This window comes from Scyliorhinus torazame, chromosome 10 (assembly GCF_047496885.1).
Source record: "Scyliorhinus torazame isolate Kashiwa2021f chromosome 10, sScyTor2.1, whole genome shotgun sequence".
NCBI lineage: Eukaryota > Metazoa > Chordata > Chondrichthyes > Carcharhiniformes > Scyliorhinidae > Scyliorhinus > Scyliorhinus torazame.
In genome coordinates, this window is record NC_092716.1 from 195,072,832 (window position 1) to 195,095,261 (window position 22,430).

Sequence of the window (22,430 nt, forward strand, 5' to 3'; positions counted from 1 at the left end):
GGGCTGCAGAGGAGCGGACTGCAGAGGAGCGGGCTGCAGAGGAAGGGCTGCAGAGGAATGGGCTGCAGAGGAGCGGACTGCAGAGGAACGGGCTACAGAGGAGCGGGCTGCAGAGGAATGGGCTGCAAAGGAAGGGCTGCAGAGGAATGGGCTGCAGAGGAAGGGCTGCAGAGGAATGGGCTGCAGAGGAAGGGCTGCAGAGGAGCGGGCTGCAGAGGAAGGGCTGCAGAGGAGCGGGCTGCAGAGGGGCAGGTGGCGCTGCACAGGCTAGTGGGCCGGCCGCCAAACATGCCAAGAAGGAGAAGGTACCAAGGAGGTGCCGCATGAGGCCTCATGTGTACCACAACCGCCTGTCATTCGAGGACTTGCCGGACCGCGCATGCTGTCGGATACTCTGGCTGAGCAGAGAGACAGTGTGAGGATGATCTGCCAGATGATGGCACACCTGGCACTGTGGGGGTATGGGGAGGACACCCGCTCCCCGTGGCCATCAAGGTGACAGTCGCCCTGAACATATATGCGACAGGGTCCTTCAGTCGCCGAGTGGGAACCTGTCTGGGACCTCACAGTCACGGAGGCCCTATATGCCCAGGAACCCCCCACCCCCCCCCACCCCCCCCCCCCCGGCTGAGGTGTTGGCTCCTGGGCGAGAGGGGTTACCCGTTGCTGCCATGGCTGATTACACCTATCCGGAGGCACAAACCGACACGGAGACCCGACACAACGTCCGGCACCACCGTCTGCTCGTGCATGCCGATGGACTCCTCGATCTGCTCCTGCAGGTGTTGCATGCCCGCTGTCATCCCCTCTTGTAGTCTCTGACTGCATCTGTGGCTGGGTCGGGATGTTCCAGAAGCCCGAGACCCGTCTGAACGGCAGCTGGTTCCTGGGGCTGGGCTGCCCTCCGACCGTCCGGGCTCTAGGCTTCTCCTACCTCCACCTGCTGTACTGGATGCAATGTGTGATGCGTACCAGATATTGTCCCAGGAGTCTCCTCACTAATGTGCCCAACCAAGGTGATGGTCTCTGGGATGGTGTAGGGTGTAGGAGATAGCGGTGACGGAAAGTCCGTGTCCTCCTGCGACGCGAGCTCCGGGATGTCCTGAGTCTCGGGGGTGGGGGGTGGGGGGTGGGGGGGGAGGGGGGGGGCTGGTGTTGGGGCTGCTCTCCCTGTCAGTGCTCGGCCATCTGGAGGGCACCGGCACAGGGCGACATGTATGATTAGACAGCGGGCCGGGGGTGTGGGGGAGGGGGTGTGGTTGAGGTGGGGGAGGGGTGTGTGGGCTGAGGGGGGTGAGGGATTGGGGAGGGTGGGGGGTGAGGGTGTGTGTGGCGTGAGTGGGTGCGGGGGTGAGCGAGGATGGGGGTGTGTCCACACAGGTGTCATGGGGTTCCACAACTAAGCAAGGTCTCACTTCCTCGCCCGCCACCGAACTCTGCCTCGGCAACCTCCCTCACTTCCGGGCCACATCCAGTGCCCTCTGCTCTGGCATGGTGAGGGGCCGCAGTTCTGGTAGTCACCCTCCATTCTTCTCCCGCACCTGCCGGTTGTGTGCGGCCTTCTCCTGGTGGGGGGGGGGGGGGGGGGGGGGGGGGGGGGGGGGGGGAGGGAAACACAAACAGCACAACCATTAGACATTCCGACACATGCAGCCCAGGGGTTGGGTAGATGGTGACCTCATTGGCGACCCGGACATGGCGGATGGCATGGGTGCTAGCATGTGGGGCAGAATGGGAGTTTGGCTGTCCCCCAGGAGGGAGGGGCCGGGTTACAGGTGTGGGGGGTGGGGTTAGTGCCAGGGTGCACGGAGCAGCCAACTCACCCTGGCCGCCCTGAGAACGTCATGAATTTTCTTCCTTCACCGCATGCCAGCCCAGGCACGGCGAACGGCGGCACCTGGCAGCCTTTCTCCCAGGCTGGGCCCACTCACCCTGGCTACCCTGAGGAGGTGCAGTTCTTTTCCTGCTCTGCTGGCCGCTCTCCTTGCTGCCACCTTGTTGACTGGAATGAGTGTGTGTGGGGAATGGAGTACTAGTATTCTGCTGTAGCTTGTCAGCCTCTCGAGCGTCAATCCAGACCCTGGTGAATCGTTTTTCATTGGAATTGTTCATGTCCCATGTGGTGCCGGCGGTAGTCCATTTATGGTTGTGGAATTGCTCCGAGAGCGGCACCAATTCTGCTGCCATAAAAGTTCACCGATTCTGTCCCGGCATTAACACTTTAGTCTCTCAAAGGAGAATCCTGCCCAGCATCTTTGACAGAATTGCACTCCCTCAGTGCTGCATTGGGGGTGTCAGTCTAGGTTCTGGGTTCAGACCTCTCGAATGGGAAGGGAAACCATTCCCTTCCAACTCATGGATGAGAGTGCTACCGACTGAGCCACCGCTGCCATTCAAGGGGTAGAATTCAGTGCAACCTGCCAACGCTGGTTTTGTGATGGTAGCCATAGAACTGGGTGGGAGGGGACAGGTAGGAACTCTGACAGTGTTTACTGACAACTGGGATCAATGGGTGGCGAGAAGACAGTGAACCCACATTGACTTGACTGGAAGCCCATTTAGATGTTAAGAAGACTGCAGTAAGAAGGGAGCTGGCAGTGTTGACTCTGTTACTTTCTACAAGAGGAAGAAAGGAGTTCACAATGGATCAGTTTGAGAGGCACAGATTAGAAGTGGAAGGACTGATGGAGCAGCCTGAAGCAACATCAAATCCAGGGACAGAACCAGAGATTTTCTTTGATAACTAACTCAGCAGAGCACAATTTGTTTGACATTGGAGCCTGGGCTCTGAGAAATATATGATGCCACAAAAATGATCCAAGTGCAGCACAGCTTTGCATTACAGACTACAATCACCTATCATTTTTTTTAAATTAAGAGCAAGCTTACAGCACCCTGGTATGGAACAAGATTAATGCGATTCTTTCTCTGAACAATGTAACTTCCCCTTCATCCTTTTTTAATGTGGTTCACAATGCTGGATGCATCAGTGGAGGAATCTCTTCTTTCAGATGGTTATGAGTCTTTGGAACGCCTTGTTCCAGAGCAGTGTATATTTTAAGTCAGAGATAGATAGATTCTTGCTCAGTGAGGGAATCAAGGGTTATGGGGAAAGGGCAGGAAAGTGGACGTGAGGAATGTGGGATCAACCATGATCCTATTGAATGGCAGAGCAGGCCCGAGGGGCCGAACGGCTACCCTGTTCCAATTTCTTATGGTCTTCCTGTCAAGGGAGGTATCTGCAGGCCGCAGAAGACTTCTGAGTGACAGCAGCAAAATGGCCTCTTACCTCCATTTTCTGGACTAAATTCCACCCGTCAACTTTCTCAATGTGGTAACTTTCAGTCAGCTGTTTACTGCAGTGATCACTCTGCTTTCCTTCCGGTCACTGATAAGGGTCCATTGCAAGCTAGGACAGATGGAGCATATCAATATCTGAGCATGGATCTGCAAGAGTGGATAATCTTTGCAAGGACAGGTCGTGTACATGAAATGTTTTATGACGATCTGAAGGTTTGAATGAATGCTGCTTTCCATTTTCTTATTAAAAGCAATGCTTCTTTAATGAATAAGTGCAATGTGAATAGCAGGCAAGCGATGGAAGCTTTAGTACATTTCCAAGGTTATGTTTATGAATCGCAAAGCAGTATAACATTGTACGAGCCGACACAAATATAATAGACTGTTTATCAGATTACAATGGAACTGCAGATTTTTACAGTGCAGAGAGAGGCCAACCAGTTCATTCTGTTAGCATTGGCTCTTTGCTACTTTCTTTCGCATGGCCCAGTTTTCTTTCTGAATGTCAAATATTTGTCCATTTTTGTCCTAACTGATGCAAGACACTGGAATCAGAGGACACGGAGCGCACTTTAATTCAAAACTAATGCACAAAAACAATATTGACCCAATTCTAACTCTTTGTCGGTGAATGGGTTTGATTGGGTTAGTGGGCAAGCTGTGGGTCAGGCTCCCTAATGAATGATGCAAGCAGTTAGCATTGATTCATTGAAGCAGGCGTTGCCCCCCCCGCTGGTGGCAGAATCGGGATTTGGGCCCGCCTGACAGCAGGAGGCTGGAAATGAGTACAAATGGATCTGAATGACCAATTTCAATCCACTCAATCACCCTATTCTCTGACCTTCATTGATTCTCCAGTCCTCTGTGCCGGGAATCACGTAGATGGGGATTACTACTGGGCTCTCCAAACGTGGTGGACCCACGGTGGGCTAAGAAGGTAACCCCTTAAGGGAGTTGCCCTCAAAGTCCATTTCAAGGCCACCTTCCCCCCACACAATGCACAACCTGCCCACCCTCCTCTACTGAATCCCCCCCCCCCCCCATGCCCCCCCCCCCCCCCGATACTCCGACCCAGGACTCCCTTAACAGGGAGAACCCCCAGGGATCTCCTTAATAGGGAGACCTCTACAGGGATCCACTAACTAGAAGGACCCCCACAGGTACATCCCCAGGAACCACCTAACTAGAGGACCCCCAACAGAGACCCCCTAACTAGGGAATTCCCTACAGAGACCCCCTAACAAGAGGGACCCCGCACAGGGACCTCTAACTAGAGAGACCCCCCTCAGACCCCCCCAGAAAAAAGATTCATGTCAGGAAGCTAGAGAGCAGTCCAGATGGCAGTGACAGAAATTACAGTTGTAACACTTACCTGGAAGCACTACACATCCAATCCTGGAAAAAGAGCAGCTGTGACCTGTGTTTAAACACCTCAGACCCTATAGCTGCAAGCCATTCATTCATTTCTAATAGTGGGCTGTTATTGACAGCTTCCACAAAACAGCTACAGCCTTTAGTCATTCATCTCCCTTCTAAGCACAGAAACCTCAATGTTTACAAACATCAACCACATCAAAGAGAGGTAAGTGCGTTCCAGTCATTCAAGCGAGTCATTGCAATGCACTTACCTCTCTTTGATGTGGTTGTAAACATTGGGCTTTCAGCACTTACAGAAGGGGCTTCCCCCAGTCCCCTACATGTCTACTGCCTAAGAAAGAACTCCACCCCCTGTGATGACTACCCATCCTCAGTCCCAATTGGTTCCCAAGTCAGGTGACCCCTCTCTGTTGCATTGCCCTTAAAGGGACAATCACCACACGTCATTGGGTAAAGAAATTTCTCTTGAATTCTTTATTGGATTTATTAGTGATTCTCTTATAATTATTATCCCTAGATTTGGGCTATTCCTGCTTCCCATTTGTGGAAACGTCCTCTCTATATCTACCCTATTGAACCCCTTCAGCGATTTAAAGGAGTTGAAATTAGTTTATGCCAGCAGTATGAAATGACTCATGGTGTATCAGCAGCCAATTTTTCAGCATGTCCAATTTTCTTTCCACTGAAGATCACAGAGCGATTATTAACTCTTCTTGGAGGCTGGTTTCCGAGGATGTCTCACTGTTACTTTTACTTGGTTTGAAATTCAAAATCTTGGCAATATTTTCTTGATAATCATGTGGAAGTTATGGGGATCTTTCCTGACGGTTGGAGAGTCAGTGGGAAAATGAAAATTAGAATGTGTTGCCACAAGTCAAACAGTAAATTGTTTGCCTTGGAGGCATACATTGTAAAATGGATGGCTTTAAAAAGAAACAACATTTACATAGCATCTTTCCCACCCTCTGGATCACTTAAGAATATAGGAACAGGAGTGGGTCATTTTGCACCTCAAGCCTATTCAGCCATTCAAAGAGATGATGGCTGATATGTAACCTAACTCCCTCTAATGTAATGTATGTTATGGGCCAGGGTTTAGAGAACCCCAAAGTTTATCATGGAATTCACATGACCCACAACTTTTAATAGATTGTGGTATGGGGAGCACATGGCCCACTCTACAGGTGTGGTACAGAAGAAATGGAAAAGTATTTTTTAAAGCAAAACAATGTTTATTCTGTGAACTTAAGTTAGCCTTTTTAAAACATAGAGTGAACATCTTAGCAACCATTAATTCAAATACAACCCCCAAAGAATACAACACCAAGTAATCCTTTAAGCTTTCCTTTTAACATCCATAAGACTTAAAACACCTTTTACCAGAAGCACATTAGGTTTACGTTCACGACTGAGAACATTTATTATTCTGTATTCACCAAATGATCAAGAGATAGTCTTTTCATGGCAGAGAGAACAACAATACACCTGCTGTCTGGCTTCAGCTCTAACACTGAAAACGAAACTAAAACACACGCTGCAGCAAACAGCCTAAAACGAAAATAAAAAGCTGACAGACAGCCCAGCTCTACCCACTCTCTGACATCACTGCAGTAGTAAACACCCATTTCTTAAAGGCACTTTCACTACAGATATTTATGTACACACCCATTTATAAACACCCATTTCTTAAAGGTACTCTCACATGACACCTCCCCCAAGAAAGAAAATAAACCATCAACTTCAAGATGGTTTCATTTTTCACCTTTTCACCATCCTTTAAGAAATGCACACAATACATATACTTTAGCGTTTCAAAAAAACACATGCAAACAGATACAATAATATTGTCCATTTTTATTTCTGCCTCCAACTGAAACTGCTTCCGATCATCACATTCGTGACAAAGCATCGGCTATCACGTTTTCTCTTCCTGCCACATGTACTACTTTTAAATGAAATGGCTGTAACAATAAACTCCAGCGAAACAGCCTCGCATTGTTATTCCGGAATCGCTCCAAAAAGTCAACGGATTATGATCAGTACATATAATGGTGTCAGACGGATTGCTGGTCACATAAATGTGAAAATATTGCAAAGCTAGCACCAAACTCAACGTCTCCTTCGCAACCGTTGAATACCTTTTCTGGTGAGAATTCAATTTCTTTGAAAAATAACCAATAGGCCGCTCTAGCCCTTCGTCGTCATCTTGTAGAAGCACCGCACCTACACCCACATCACGCGGATCAACCGCCACTTTGAATGGTTTCATATAATTTGGGATGGCTAACACAGGAGCAGTGGTTAACGCAGCCTTCAGGCCATCAAATGCCTGTTGACACTCCGCTGTCCACTGGAATTTGTTAATCTTCTTGAGCATGTCCGTCAGTGAAGCGACCACACTGCTGAAATTCGGTACAAATGTCCGGTAAAATCCACTCATACCAAGAAATCGCATTATTTCCCGTCGTGTCGAGGGTATCGGAAACTCCCCAATAACCTTTGTTTTCACATCCCGTGGGACCATTCGACGCTGTCCAATTGTATGGCCAAGGAAAGTGACTTGGACTTTTCCAAATTCACTTTTGGCGAGGTTCATCACCAAACCCGCCTCCTGAAGTCGATCGAATAACTCCATCAGATGTTTTAAATGTTCTGTCCATGTCTGGCTGAAAATTACCAGAGCGTCGATGTATACCGCACAATTGGGTAATCCTGAAATGACTTTGTTAGTTAACCGTTGAAATGTGGCTTGTGCGTTTTTCATGTCAGATGGCATAACTTTGAAATGGTATATACCATCTGGGGTCACAAAAGCTGAAATCTCCTTCGCCTTTTGGATAAAGGTACCTGCCAGTAACCTTTAAGTAAATCCAGTTTGGCAATAAAAGCTGACTGTCCCACTTTCCCAATGCAATCCTCCAAACATGGAATAGGATAAGCGTCCGTTCTTGTAACTGCATTAACCTTTCGAGAGTCCACACACAACCGTTGGGTACCATCTGGTTTAGGTACCATCACTATGGGCGAGCTCCATTGGTTGCAACCCACTTCAATTATGCCATTTTTAAGCATACTCTTAATCTTTTTGTTAACCTGTGCCAATTTTAAAGGGTTAAGTCTATATGGATGTTGTTTGATTGGAACAGCATTTCCCACATCTACATCATGTACAGCCATTTTAGTACTTCCCAATTTATCTCCACAAACATGCCCATGTGATATCAATAACTCTTTCAGGTCAGTTCATTTTTCCTCTGGGAGGTAACTCAACAATTTATCCCAATTTTTAAGAACATCCTCGTTTTCCAATTTAATTTGATGTATGTCAAATTCAAACATCTGGATTTGGTTTGTCACTTTGAGTTAGATTCATTAAAACCTCCTCCTTTTTCTCTCCTTCCCTTTCAAAGTACCTTTTAAGCATAGTCACATGACACACTCGGTGAGTTTTCCTTCTATCTGGCGTTTTTACCACATAATTCACCTCACTTAATTTCCTTTCAATCTGATAAGGTCCACAAAACCTTGCTTTTAAAGGTTCACCTACCACTGGTAACAACACTAAAACTTTATCTCCACAGGAAAAACTACGAACATTGGATTTCTTGCCCGCTACCCATTCCATCACATTTTGTGCAACTTTTAAATGTTGTCTTGCCAATTCACCTGCTCTATTTAATCATTCCCTACAATTTCCCACATAATCCAATAATGTAATTTCTGATTTCTCACTCACCAATTTTTCCTTAATCAATTTAAGTGGCCCTCTTACCACATGACCAAACATTAGTTCAAAAGGACTAAATTTGGTTGACTCATTAGGTGCATCCCTAATTGTAAACAGTATGAATCGAATTCCTTTATCCCAATCCTCTGGATAATCGTGACAATAAGCCCTCAACATTGTCTTTCATTTCTGATGCCACCTTTCTAATGCTCCCTGCGATTCTGGATGGTATGCAGTTGATTTAAATTGATTTATTCCGAAGATATCCATAACTTCTTTGAATAACCTTGAGGTAAAATTTGATCCTTGATCCGATTGTATTTTGTGGGTAATCCACATCAAATAAAGAATTTAAGTAACTCCTCCACAATCTTTTTAGCTGTAATATTACATACTGGAATGGCCTCTGGGAACCTAGTAGACACATCCATTATAGTCAAAAGATATTGATTCCCACTTTTTGTTTTACGAAACGGTCCTACGCAATCAATTAGGACCCTTGTAAAAGGTTCCTCAAATGCTGGAATGGGTATTAAGGGCGGTGGTTTTATCACTGCTTGAGGTTTCCCTATCACTTGACATGTGTGACATGATTGACAGAATTTAACTACATCTTTATGTAGTCCTGGCCAATAAAAATGTTTCTGGACTTTAGCTTGAGTTTTCCTTATTCCCAAATGGCCTCCCACTGGTACCTCAAGTGTAACTCACAACACCTCCTTTCAATAGCCTACCTGCAATACTACTTGATGAACGTCTGCCCACTTTTCATCCGTCTGCATATGTAAAGGTCTCAATTTTCTCATCAAGACATCACTTTTACGTTAATAACACTCTGGTATACACTCAGATTCCTCTTCCATGTATGCTTTCTGATACATCCGTTTTATTACTATATCTTTTTGTTGTAACTCCGCCAATTTTCCTGAACTAAAAATATCCGCCCCATCCTCCACCTGTTCTTGTTCTTTTTCAACAATCTGATCAAAAATCGTTTCTGATAATTGCACTTCAACTTCATCTTCACTCTTTGATTTCTCCTCTTGTCTTAACCTGTGACTTTGCGACCTTGTTACTACACAATCCGGAAAAATCCCAGGATATTCATCGTTCAACTCTTCAGTTGTTTGATTTTCCACTGGCTTATCAACCACAGTAGGCCTCACTCCCACCTGCGATCCAGCTATATCATTACCCAAGATAAACTGTATTCCTGGACAAGATAGTTTCTCTATTACTCCTACTACCACTTCACCACTCTTCACTGAACTTTCCAACCTTATCTTATATAATGGAACACTACTCCTCTCACCCTGAATTTCACATATTATGACCTTTGCTGGCAACATTCTTCCCAAACTACATAACTCCTCATCTCTTACCATTAAAGATTGACTAGCTCCCGTATCTCTTAAAGTTGTGACTTCTTTACCTGCTCCTCCTGATACACATGAGTAAACTTTACCTACACAAGTAAATTCTTTAATGACATCTGGCACCTTCTTATCAATCACCTCTTGATCAGGCTGTACAATCTTTTGCACCTTCTTCGCTTCACTTCGGCTTTCCTTTACCACTTTAACAAGCCCTACTGTCTTATCCTGTTTTACCTCATCAGCCTTCCCAGTGCTTTTTTTAAACCACCAACACTGTGACTTTACATGGCCTAGTTTATTACAGTGAAAACATTTGAAATTTTTCATTTCTTTTCTCTCCTGGATATCTTTTTTAATCTGAGGTACACTCTCTTATTATCTCCCATCAGATCACCTTTACCTTTACCACTTGAGTATTTCTCAGGTCTCCAGTTTCTATCCCTCACAGGCTGAAACTGATGTCGGAAACCAAGCTTTGATTTGTGAACTAATTCATAATCATCTGCCATATCTGCTGCTATTCTCGCTGTTTTAACCCTCTGCTATTCCACAGGAGTTCTCACTACATCAGGAATTGAATTTTTAAACTCCTCCAAAAGTATAATTTCTCTGAGAGCTTCATACGTTTGGTCTATTTTCAAAGCCCTTATCCACCTATCAAAATTACTCTGTTTGATCCTTTCAAACTCCATGTATGTTTGACCAAATTCTTTCCTTAAATTTATAAGCCTTTGTCTGTAGGCTTCAGGCACTAGTTCATACGCACCTTAGATGGATTTTTTTCACCTCCTCATACGTCCCAGATACGTCCTCCGGTAGTGATGCAAACACTTCACTAGCCCTATCTGTCAGCTTTGTTTGAATCAGTAATGACCACATGTCCTGTGGCCATTTCATTTGTTTAGCTACCTTCTCAAATGAAATGAAAAAGGCTTCTACCTCCTTCTCGTCAAACCTTGGCAATGCTTGGACATATTTAAATAGATTCCCACCAAGCCTTCGACTTTGACGCCCTTTCTCACTATCTTCATCACTATCATCCAACTGTACGTTTCCCTTTACGCCTGCCAATTTTTTTTTTTAACAAACGATTTTATTGAGGTATTTTAGGCATATAGAAAAAGTGACATTGTACAGTACAAAAAAAAAGAAGTTAAGACACAAATTACAAATTAAACATAGTGCAAACCACGTCTCTATTCACGCATGGGCCTGCCTCAATATCCCCCTTGCACCCCCCCTGCTGACGCTTACTCCTCTGCGAAGAAGTCAATAAATGGCTGCCACCTTTGGGCGAACCGTAGTAGCGAACCTCTCAAGGCGAACTTGACTTTCTCGAGGCCAAGAAAGCTCGCCATGTCCGATAGCCATACCCCAGCCCTTGGGGGATTTGAGTCCCTCCATGCCAACAGTATTCGTCGCCGGGCTACCAGGGAAGCAAAGGACAGAACGTTGACCTCTCTCTCTTCCTGGACTCCCGGTCCTCCGAAACCCCAAAGATTGCCACCTCCGGGCTCATTACCACCCCAGTTTTCAATACCCGGGACATGACATCTGCGAATCCCTGCCAATACCCCCTGAGTTTAGGGCACGACCAGAACATGTGTACATGGTTAGCCGGCCCTCTGGCGCATCTTGCACACTTGTCCTCCAGCCCGAAGAATCTGCTCATCCAGGCCACCGTCATGTGGGCCCGGTGCACGACCTTAAACTGGATCAGGCTGAGTCTGGCGCATGTAGCGGTCATGGTTACTTTGCTCAGGGCTTCTGCCCAAATACCGTCCTCCAGCTCCCCCCGAGCTCCTCATCCCACTTAAGCTTCAGGTCCTCGGTCTGCTTATCCTCAGCTCCCATTACTTCCTTGTAGACGTCTGAAACTCTACCCTCTCCCACCTCTCCCCCAGAAACGACCCTGTCCTGCCTCCCCTTCGTCGGGAGACGTGGGAAGGACGGCACCAGTCTGCGTACAAAATCCCTCACCTGCAAGTATCTAAAGTTGTTCCCTCTCGCCAGCCCAAGCTTCTCCTCCAGTGCCCTCATGCTCGGAAAGCTCCCTTCCAGAAACAGATCCCCCATCCTCACAATCCCCGCCCTCCTCCACAGTCGATACCCCCCGTCCATGTTCCCCGGGGCAAATCGGTGGTTGCCGCAGATTGGGGTCCACACCGATGCTCTTACCTCGCCTACATGCCTCCTCCACTGGCCCCAGATCCGAAGAGCAGCCACCACTAAGGGGCTGGTGGAGTACCGTGCCGGCGGAGGTGGCAACGGTGCTGTGACCAGGGCTGTTAAGCTAGTGCCCCTGCACGAAGCAACCTCCATCCGCTCCCAAACCGACCCCGCACCCACCATCCATTTCCTTATCATCGCTATGTTGGCCGCCCAGTAATAGTTACTGAAGTTCGGCAACGCCAGCCCCCCCTTCTCCTCTGTTCCTTTCAAGCATCACCCTCTTCATCCGCGGGGATGTCCCTGCCCACATCCACGGGGACTTCCCTGCCCATTCAAGTCCCAGAATAATTTTATTCAGCCTGTTAAAGAAGAACCGCAGGATAAAGATGGGGAGACACTGAAAAACAAACAAGAACCGCAGGAGAATCGTCATCTTAGCAGTCTGCACCCTCCCCGCCAATGACAGCAGAAGCGCATCCCACCTCAGGACCTCCTCCCTCACTCTTTCCACCAGTCGGGACAGGTTGAGCTTCTGTAACTTGCCCCAGTCCCGTGCCACCTGAATCCCCAAATATCAGAAACTCTCCCCCACCAGCCTGAAATGCAACCCCCTCAGCCTACTCTCTTACCCCCTCGCCTGAATTACAAACAACTCGCTCTTAGCCACGTTCAGTTTATATCGGAGAACCGGCCAAATTCCCTCAGGGTTGCCATAGTACCGTCTACCCCCACCATTGGGTCCGATATATGTAACAGCAGATCATCCGTGTATAACGAGACTCTATGTTCCACTCCCCCCCCCCCCCCCCCCCCCCGGACAGCCCTTTCCAGCCCCTAGAAGCTCTCAGTGCAATTGCCAGCGGCTCTATGGCCAGCGCAAATAGCAGTGGGGAGAGAGGGCAGCCCTGCCTTGTCCCACAGTGCAGTTTAAAGTCGTCCGATGTCCTCCTGTTCGTCCTTACACTTGCCTCCGGGGCCTGATACAATAGCCTAACCCAGTCGATGAACCCCGCCCCGAACCCGAACCTCCCTAGTACCTCCCACAGATAATCCCACTCGACCCGGTCAAAAGCCTTTTCAGCATCCATGGCTACCACTATCTCTACCTCCCTCCTCTCCGGGGGCATCATAATCACGTTGAACAGCCTTCTTATGTTGGCCACCAGCTGCCTCCCCTTTACAAACCCGGTTTGGTCCTCCACAATTACATCCGGGACACAATCCTCAATTCTAGTCGCCAAAACCTTGGCCAGCAACTTGGCGTCTACGTTGATCAAAGAGATCGGCCTGTATGACCCGCAGGCCTCCGGGTCCCTATCCCATTTCAGAATGAGCGAGATGGTAGCCTGCGACATAGTCGGGGGTAAACTCCCTCTGTCTCTTGCCTCGTTAAAGACCCTGACCAGCACCGGCCCCACTATCCCGGCAAATGTTTTGTAAAACTCCACTGGATGCCCGTCCGGCCCCAGGGCTTTACCCGACTGCATGACCTTCAGGCCCCCCAATACCTCTTTGATCCTGACCAGGGCCCCCAGTCCGTCCACCAACCCCCTCCCCACTCTTGGGAAGGTCAGTCCTGTCATAATATACACCAGTATATCATGGTGCAGACACACACACTGATGGACACACAGCAAGACCAATCAACACACACAACACCGCAGCCAATCACCAGTTAGAGCACACGCACTATAAAGACAGGGGGCATCAGAGTTCCCGCTCATTCGAGCTGCAGCTTCCTAGTAGGACAGAGCTCACAGCCTGCAGCACAGACATTCACCATGTGCTGAGTGCATCGACTGGTTGGACAAGGCAAAGGTCTTTAGTTAAAGCTAGTATCGTGTTAACCCACAGTGAGAGTATGTTAAACTGTTAATGACTCAATAAAATAGTGTTGCACTATTTCAAGTGTTGGTGACCTGTATGTGTTCCACGGATCCAGAGCGCCCAACACAACATGATACCAGGAGTTGAGGGATATTAGCACTTCTTAGACCTACTTGCAAGTGATCTGCCTTCCGTCAGCATTCCGTCATCCTGCCACATGGACAACATCTGCCCGCCGCCGCCGCTCCGCATCACCGGTAACCTAGGGGCCAACTGGAAGATATTCAAACAGCGCTTCCAGCTCTTCCTTGAGACTACAGGGAGAACACCTCGGATACCAGGAAGATTGCTCTCCTCTTATCCACGGCCGGGGACCATGCCATTCACATTTTCAATTCTCTCACCTTTGCGGATGATGAAGATAAAACAAAGTTCAAGATGGTCCTCCTCAGGTTTGACACTCACTGCAGCGTAGAGGTAAATGAAAGTTTTGAGCGCTATGTGTTCCAACAGCGTTTGCAGGGTAAGGATGAACCTTTCCAATCCGTTCTCACTCATCTCCGCATCCTTGCGCAGTCTTGCAGCTACGGGCCCACCTCCGGCTCCATGATACGCGACCAGATCGTTTTCGGTGTTCAGTCGGACCCCCTATGACAGCAGCTCCTCAAAGTAAAGAGCTCACCCTAGTGACCGCCATTGAGACCTGTGTCCTACACGAAAACGCCACAAGTCGGTATTCCCACATCCAAGCGGCTGAAACGGCACGGCAAGGTCCCCACGAGGTGGAACGGGTCCAAGCAATTGAGCAACTCCAGGGCCTCAGCCTGGAGGAGGGCGGCCATTTTGCGCGCTTTTCACGGACTCCCGCACTTGTGCGCACCAAACGAGGGGTCGGTGACGTCGAAGAATGTAATGCGCAGGTGCGCACCACGCACGACCGCACCGTGCATGCGCGGTGGTGCATCGAATGTGCTGATGCTACGACGTGCGGCAACAGTGGCCCATTTAAAACGGAAATGCCCTGCCAAATCTCGACAATGCCTAAGATGTGGCAGACTTGGCCACTATGCTGCCTTATGCCGAGCAGCTCAGCCTGCCAATTCATATCGCTTCAGCCAGCCTCACAAGAATGTCCGGGCAATTCAACCCACGGTCACCGAGTCTGATGCGGACCTCCCACACAGCAGTGACACCGAGGACCCGAAGGCGCCTTTTCGAGTCGGTATCGTGACAAAAGACAGGGTGTCCCCGAAGCAAAGACACCAGCCGCTGTAGGTATACAGCATCAATCCAGACGATGAGTGGTGTGCCACCCTGACGGTCAACCGGTCCAAAATATGATTCCGCCTTGACACTGGTCCCAATCTCATTGCGCGGTCTGACTTCCAAAGCCTTCATGTCAAACCAGCCATCCTTCCATCAGCCTGCCAGCTATTGGATTACAATGGCAATGCCCTTGATGCCAGCGGCTCGTGCCAACTTGAAGTGACGCACAAGTCACGCAAAGCCATCCTTCCTTTTGAAATTGTGGGCTCCTCAAAAGCCTCCCTGCTTGGCGCGCAGGCATGCAAGCTGTTGAACCTAGTTCAGAGAGTTCACTCACTCTCTCCTGATGACACGTCTGTCTTTCAGGACACCGACTTCAGGGCGTAACTCAACGCCATCATCAACCAGCACCACGACGTCTTCAAAGGCATGGGCACGCTCCCATACACCTACAAGATCTTATTGAAACTGAATGCCACGCCTGTGGTGCATGCACCTCGCAGGGTCCCAGCACCCCTCAAGGACCGCCTCAAGCAGCAGCTGCAGGACCTCCAGAACCAAGGAGTGATTTCCAGAGTCACGGAACCAACCGACTGGGTCAGTCCCATGGAATGTGTAAAAAAGCCTTCCGGCGAATTGAGAATTTGCATTGATCTCAAGGATCTAAATCGCAATATCATGAGGGCTCATTATCCAATTCCCAAGCGCGAAGAGATCACATGCGAGATGGCTCGCGGCAAGCTCTTCACCAAACTCGACGCCTCAAAAGGATTCTGGCAAATCCAGCTCGACAAATCCAGCAGGAAACTGTGTACATTTAATACCCCCTTTGGCAGATATTGTTGCAACAGGATGCCGTTTGGGATCATATCTGCATCAGAAGTGTTCCATAGGATTATGAAACAAATGATGGAAGGCATTGAAGGTGTTCGCGTCTATGTCGACGACATAATCATTTGGTCCACCACCCCGCAGGAGCATGTCAGTCGCCTCCAGCGTGTATTCAAACGTATACGTGAGCAGGGCCTCCGCCTCAAGAGGAACAAATGCTCTTTTGGTCAGGCGGAACTCAAATTCCTCGGGGACCACATCTCCCAATTGTGTGTGCGGCCGGATGCGGACAAGGTGGCTGCCATCACAGCTATGAAAACGCCAGAGGACAAGAAGGCGGTCTTCCGATTTCTGGGCATGGTCAACTTTTTAGGGAAGTTCATCCCTAACCTCGCCACTCATACCACGGCTCTCAGGAACCTGATCAGGAAGACGACATACTTCCAATGGCTCCCTGCCCACAAGCGCGAATGGAGAGAACTCAAAACCAAACTCACCACGGCCCCTGACTTAGCTTTCTTTGATCCAGCAAAAGAGACCAAAATTTCGACCGATGCCAGCCAATCCGGCATTGGGGCAGTGATCCTGCAACGCGATGAGGCCTCATCATGGGACCCCTTTGCATATGCGTCACGCGCCATGACCCCCAAGGAGCAGCGCTGCGCGCAGAAGAAAAGGAGTGCCTGGGCCTTCTGACCGGTGTTGTTAAGTTTCACGATTATGTGTACGGACTTCCTCAATTCACCGTCGAAACCGACCATCGCCCGCTGGTCAATATAATACAGAAAGACTTGAACGACATGACGCCTCGCCTCCAGCGTATTCTTCTCAAGCTCCGGCGATATGGCTTCCAGCTGGTATACACCCCAGGCAAAGACCTCATCATTGCTGACGCTCTCTCCAGGGCAGTCAACAGTCCATGTGACCCAGCGGGATTCTTTGCCAGGTTGACACCCATGTGGCCTTCGTGGCCTCCAATCTACCTGCCACGGCTGAACACCTCGTCCAAATTCGCCGCGAGACGGCGGCTGACACTTTGCTACAGCGTGTCATGCGCCTCCTAACGGACGGGTGGCTCAAGGGCCAATGCCCTCAGTTCTATAATGTCAGAGATGATCTGGCGGTAGTAGACGGGGTTCTTCTGAAACTGGAACGCATTGTCATCCCGCATAGCATGTGCCAGCTCGCCCTGGAACAGCTACACGAGGGCCATCTTGGCGTGGAAAAGTGCCGCTGACAGGCCCGAGAGGCAGTGTACTGGCCCGGCATTAATGAGGACATAGCCAACACAGTGCTCAACTGCCCCACTTGTCAGCGCTTCCAGCCGGTCCAACCACGTGAGACCCTGCAGACCCATGAGTTGGTCACGTCACCATGGACCAAGGGGGGCATCGACCTGTTCCACGTGCTGGGTAGAGGCTATGTCCTGATTGTGGACTACTTTTCAAATTACCCGGAGGTGATACGGTTGCACGATATCACATTGTCTGCAGTCATCCGTGCCTGTAAGGACACCTTTGCTCGACACGGCATCCCACTCACGGTTATGTCAGACAATGGCCCCTGCTTCGCAAGCCAGGAATGGTCCAACTTTGCCAGGCAGTACAATTTTGCCCATGTGACATCCAGTCCCCTGTACCCCCAATCCAACGGCAAAGCGGAGAAGGGAGTCCATATAGTTAAACGGCTCCTCTGTAAGGCTGCCGATGCTGGGTCCGATTTCTACCTCGCCCTGCTGGCCTATCGCTCCGCCCCACTGTCCACTGGCCTGTCGCCAGCCCAATTGCTCATGGGTTGTACCCTGAGGACGATGGTGCCCTCCATTCATGTCCCAGACCTCGACCATGTTCCGGTACTTTGACGGATGCAGCCGTCTCGTGCACAGCACAAGGCGGCTCATGACTCCCGTGCAGCTGATCTCCCTGCTCTGGCTCCAGATGACAACGTCCGCATCCATCTTCCGGATGGTGGCTAGTCTGCAACCGCTGTTGTCCTTCGGCAGGTGCCCCACTCGTTCCTGGTTCGTCTGCCGGATGGCTCCATTCTGCGCCGCAATCGACGCGCCCTTCATCTCATTCCATGCTCGTGATCCTCCACTGTCACCACGCCCTCCTTCTGACGCTGCCATGGACTATACAGAGATCCCTGTCACTCTGCATCCTCCTCACTCTGACGCAGTCCAGCCCGCTACTCAGCCGGCGGCTCCCGACCCACCCTTGAGGCGGTCAACCAGAATTCGTCGCCCACCTCAGAGACTTAATTTGTGAACTTTGTGGACTTATAGACTTTCTGAATTGTTCTGTTCTTCCGTTTGATCGTTTACATGGTTTGTATACAGTGTTCATCTCGTTATTCTTGTTGCATACTGTTTTTCTGCACCAGGCACCTTCCCATGAACATAGCTTAGTTCTCATGTACATAGTCCTGTAAGTATGTCTTTCGCACACACGTAGTTAGGGACATTCTCACCATACACTATTTATTGCCACACATGTACATTCTTTTATAAAAAGGGGGATGGCATAATATACACCAGTATATCATGGTGCAGACACACACACTGATGGACACACAGTGGGACCAATCAACACACACAACACCGCAGCCAATCACCAGTTAGAGCACACGCACTATAAAGACAGGGGGCATCAGAGTTCCCGCTCAGTCGAGCTGCAGCTTCCTAGTAGGACAGAGCTCACAGCCTGCAGCACAGACATTCACCATGTGCTGAGTGCATCGACTGGTTAGGACAAGGCAAAGGTCTTTAGTTAAAGCTAGTATTGTGTTAACCCACAGTGAGAGTATGTTAAACTGTTAATGAATCAATAAAATAATGTTGCACTATTTCAAGTGTTGGTGACCTGGTGTTGGTATGTGTTCCATAATTTCCTTAATCAGTCGGTCCGTCTCTGCCCTATCTGTTCAGTCCCTGTACGCCCGGATTGAAATCAGCTCCCCTCTCACCACTGCCTTCAGTGCCTCCCAGAGCACTGCTGCCGAGACTTCTCCAGTATCGTTCACCTGCAGGTAATTCTGCATGCACTTCCTCAGCCTCTCACACACCACCCCGTCTGTGAGTAGTACAACTTCCAGCCTCCATGGTGGGCGCTGAAAGCTGTCCTTACAAAACTGCGGGTCTACCCAGTGCGGAGCATGGTCCGATATGGCAATTGCCGAATATTCTGCCCCAACCATTCCGGCCAGCAGGTCCCTACTCACAATAAAGTAGTCAATTCGGGAATACACCTTGTGGACGTGGGAGCAGTACGAAAACTCCCTTGCCATCGGCCGGCTAAATCTTCACGGATCTGCTCCCCCCATTTGCTCCATGAACCCTCTCAGTTCCTTTGCCATCGCTGGCAACCTGCCCGATGTTGAGCATGACCGGTCCAGGCTCTGGTCCAGGACTGTATTAAAGTCCCCGCCCACGATCAACTTACGCGCGTCCAAGTCGGGGATCTTTCCTAGCATCCTCCTAATAAAATCCACATCATCCCAATTAGGGACATACACACTGACCAGGACTACTTTCACCCCTTCGAGCTTACCCCTAACCATAACCAACCTGCCATCCCCATCCACGACTGTGCCCTCCGCCTCAAATTGTACCCTTTTATTAATCAGGATCACAAACCCCTGATCTTAGAATCCATCCCCGAATGAAAGACCTGACTGACCCAGCCCTTCTTTAACCTAACCTGGTCTGCCACTTTCAGGTGTGTCTCCTGCAATAAGACTCTGTCTGCCTTCAGAACCCGCAGATGCGCAAACACACGCACCCTCTTCACTGGCCCGTTTAACCCTCTAACATTCCAGGTGATCAACCTGGTTGGGGGGCACTTCGCCCCCCCCCCTTTGCCGAACAGCCATCCCCTTTTCTTGGCTAGCCCCCCAGCCATGTGTCGCGGTTCCTATGGCCCACCCCCTGGCCGGCTCCACCCATGACCTCCTCACTGTTGCCATGCCCAGTTTCCATCCCCGTCAGCAGAACAACTCGCCCCCCTCCTCCCCCTAGCAACACCATCCTTTCACCTAACGCCTGCTCTAATCTAACTATATGGATACCCCCCACCTTGGTGTGGTGATGTGCATCAATGTAAATACATGTAGGCTAGCTAGACACTAGAGAGAGCACCAGAGACGTCACACACACACTCAACCAATAGATCAGTTAGATAGGACACGACCAATGGACATTCACGATACACACAGAGGTGACACGACCACAAGAGGGCATTACACCAACCCATATATAAAGGACACCACACACATGATCTGCCTCTTTCCAGTGGAGACAGTCAGTGAGTAGAGACACAGGGTTGATTCAATATCACTCCCACCACGTGGTTTGCAGCAACTGGTTAGTCAGTCTGGGTAGCTATAGTAGGATTAGCAGTAGTGTCGAACCTCAGTAAAAGAAGTGTAAATAGTTTAATAAACGTGTTGAAGTTATCTCCACGTCTGAACCTTCCTTTGTCAAGTGCACCACAAGGAAGCCTAAAACATAACAAATCACTTGGCTCCCGTTGACTAGCTGCACTCAGCTAGCCTGGGGCTCCCACCCATTGTTCCTAGTCACCCCTCCCCCGACCCCTCCACACCACTTCCCCAGGTCAGCCCTACTTAAGCAAACACTCTGTACAAGTCATAAACAACCCCCACAATAGCACAATTCAAGTTAAACAAGAAAAAAGGGAGATAAGAAATAACAGGCACTCTTCAGTCCTTCCCATACAGACACAGAAAAAGGTAGCACAAAGTTCCCCTGAAGCATCCATTTTAACCCAACCCTTTTAACTGTTTTCCTTATTAATTTCCCCCAGCCAAACTCCAACTAAGCAAAGAGCCCAAACAGGAAACATCCAGGTAAACCACTCAAAAAGCACGCAAAAACAATTTAAAAAAAAGATACATCCCAAAACGGGAGAGACACCACATATACTTAAAAGCTCTAACATGATTCCAAACTTCCTCAGCTCAGAGCCAGCCCTTGCTTCTTAACGAAGTCCATCGCCTCTTCGGGTTCCTCAAAATAGTGGTGCTGACCCTTACATGTAACCCACAGTCGCGACAGAAAAAGCAGCCCGAATTTCACCTTGTTTTTATACAGTATCTCCTTCACCTGCTTGTAGCCTCCCCTCCTCCTGGCATCCTCCGCACTCAAATCTTGGTAAACACGCAGGGCCGTATTGTCCCAAATACAGCTTTGTGTGCTCTTTGCCCATTGCAGCACCCGTTCCTTGTCCAGGTACCTGTGAAAGCGTACCACCATTGCTCGTGGGGGACCCCCTCATCGCGGCTGCCTCACCTGCACACTGTGTGCCCTGTCCACTAGCGGGCACGGGAACACCTCGTTCCCCAGCAACTTCTGAAACATACCCTCCACATATGAGGCAGCGTCTAGCCCCTCTGTCCCCTCCGGGAGGCCCATGATTCTCACACTCTGCTGGCGAGATCTGTTGTCCAGGTCCTCCAGCCTTTCCAGAAGCACTTTTTGCTGGTCTCTCAGCCTCCGAATCTCCACATCCGTCACCGTTTGAAAGTCAGCCTGCTCTGCTCCTCCACTGACTGCTCCAACTGCTGGAGCTTCTCAGCCTGATCATCCAGCCTTTTTCCCATCTGATCAATCGACTTCTGAAGCAGCTCCAAGTTGTCATGCTTCAGAGCCAAAAAGCCCTCCTGCATAGTCTGCAGCAGCTGCTCCATTGTGGGCTGGGCTGTCGGCTCCTTGCTCTGAACACCAGTGATGCTGGTCTCTCTCACAGCCTCCACTGTGCCCTTACTCGACCACTTCTTCTGCTGTTTATGGTCCCTCCGGCTTCTTAGGTCCATAAAATTCTGTATGGGTCATGTGCCTGAGTACTATTGCTTTCCAGTTCCACGCTCAAAAGCGCAAAAAAGTCAGGGGAAAAGGTCTAAAAGTCCGACCAAAACGGGAGCCACCAAATGTGCAACCTGCTCCCTGATAGCCGCCACCAGAAGTTACGCCTGCCAATTCTAACTGACTGTTATGTTTCATGGCCATTTTCTGAAGTTCAAACTCTCTCTCTTTATCTTTTTTCCTGATCTGTATCTCCCTTTCTCTTTCTTTTTGTTCTGCTTGGGCTATTCTTTCTGTTTTCCTTTCTTCTCATTCTTTTTCCTCTCTATCTCTTTCATATTCAAGCTGCTTTAATTCTTTCTCATGTTCCATTTGTTTAATTTGTAACTGTATTTTTGCCATTTCCAATGAGTCAAACTGTATCTCAGGCAACTTTAAATGCTTAGCCACCGCCAGAATTACCTCATCTTTTTGCATTTTGTCAGGTAATGTTAACTGCAATGTTTTTGCCAAATCTAACAGTCTGCTTTTAGTCTCTGTCTGTAAGGTACAGCATATGACCATCTCCACCCCCAAAAACTTCTGAGCCTCTGAAAGAGCCATTCTCCACAACACACTCCCTACTTAAACGAGAATACCACACGTGAAAAGCAACCACAATATGCTCACCCCTCACTGTCTTTAAGTTCACTAAGCCAATCGATAAACTTTTATCCCGGACAAGCCCCCAATT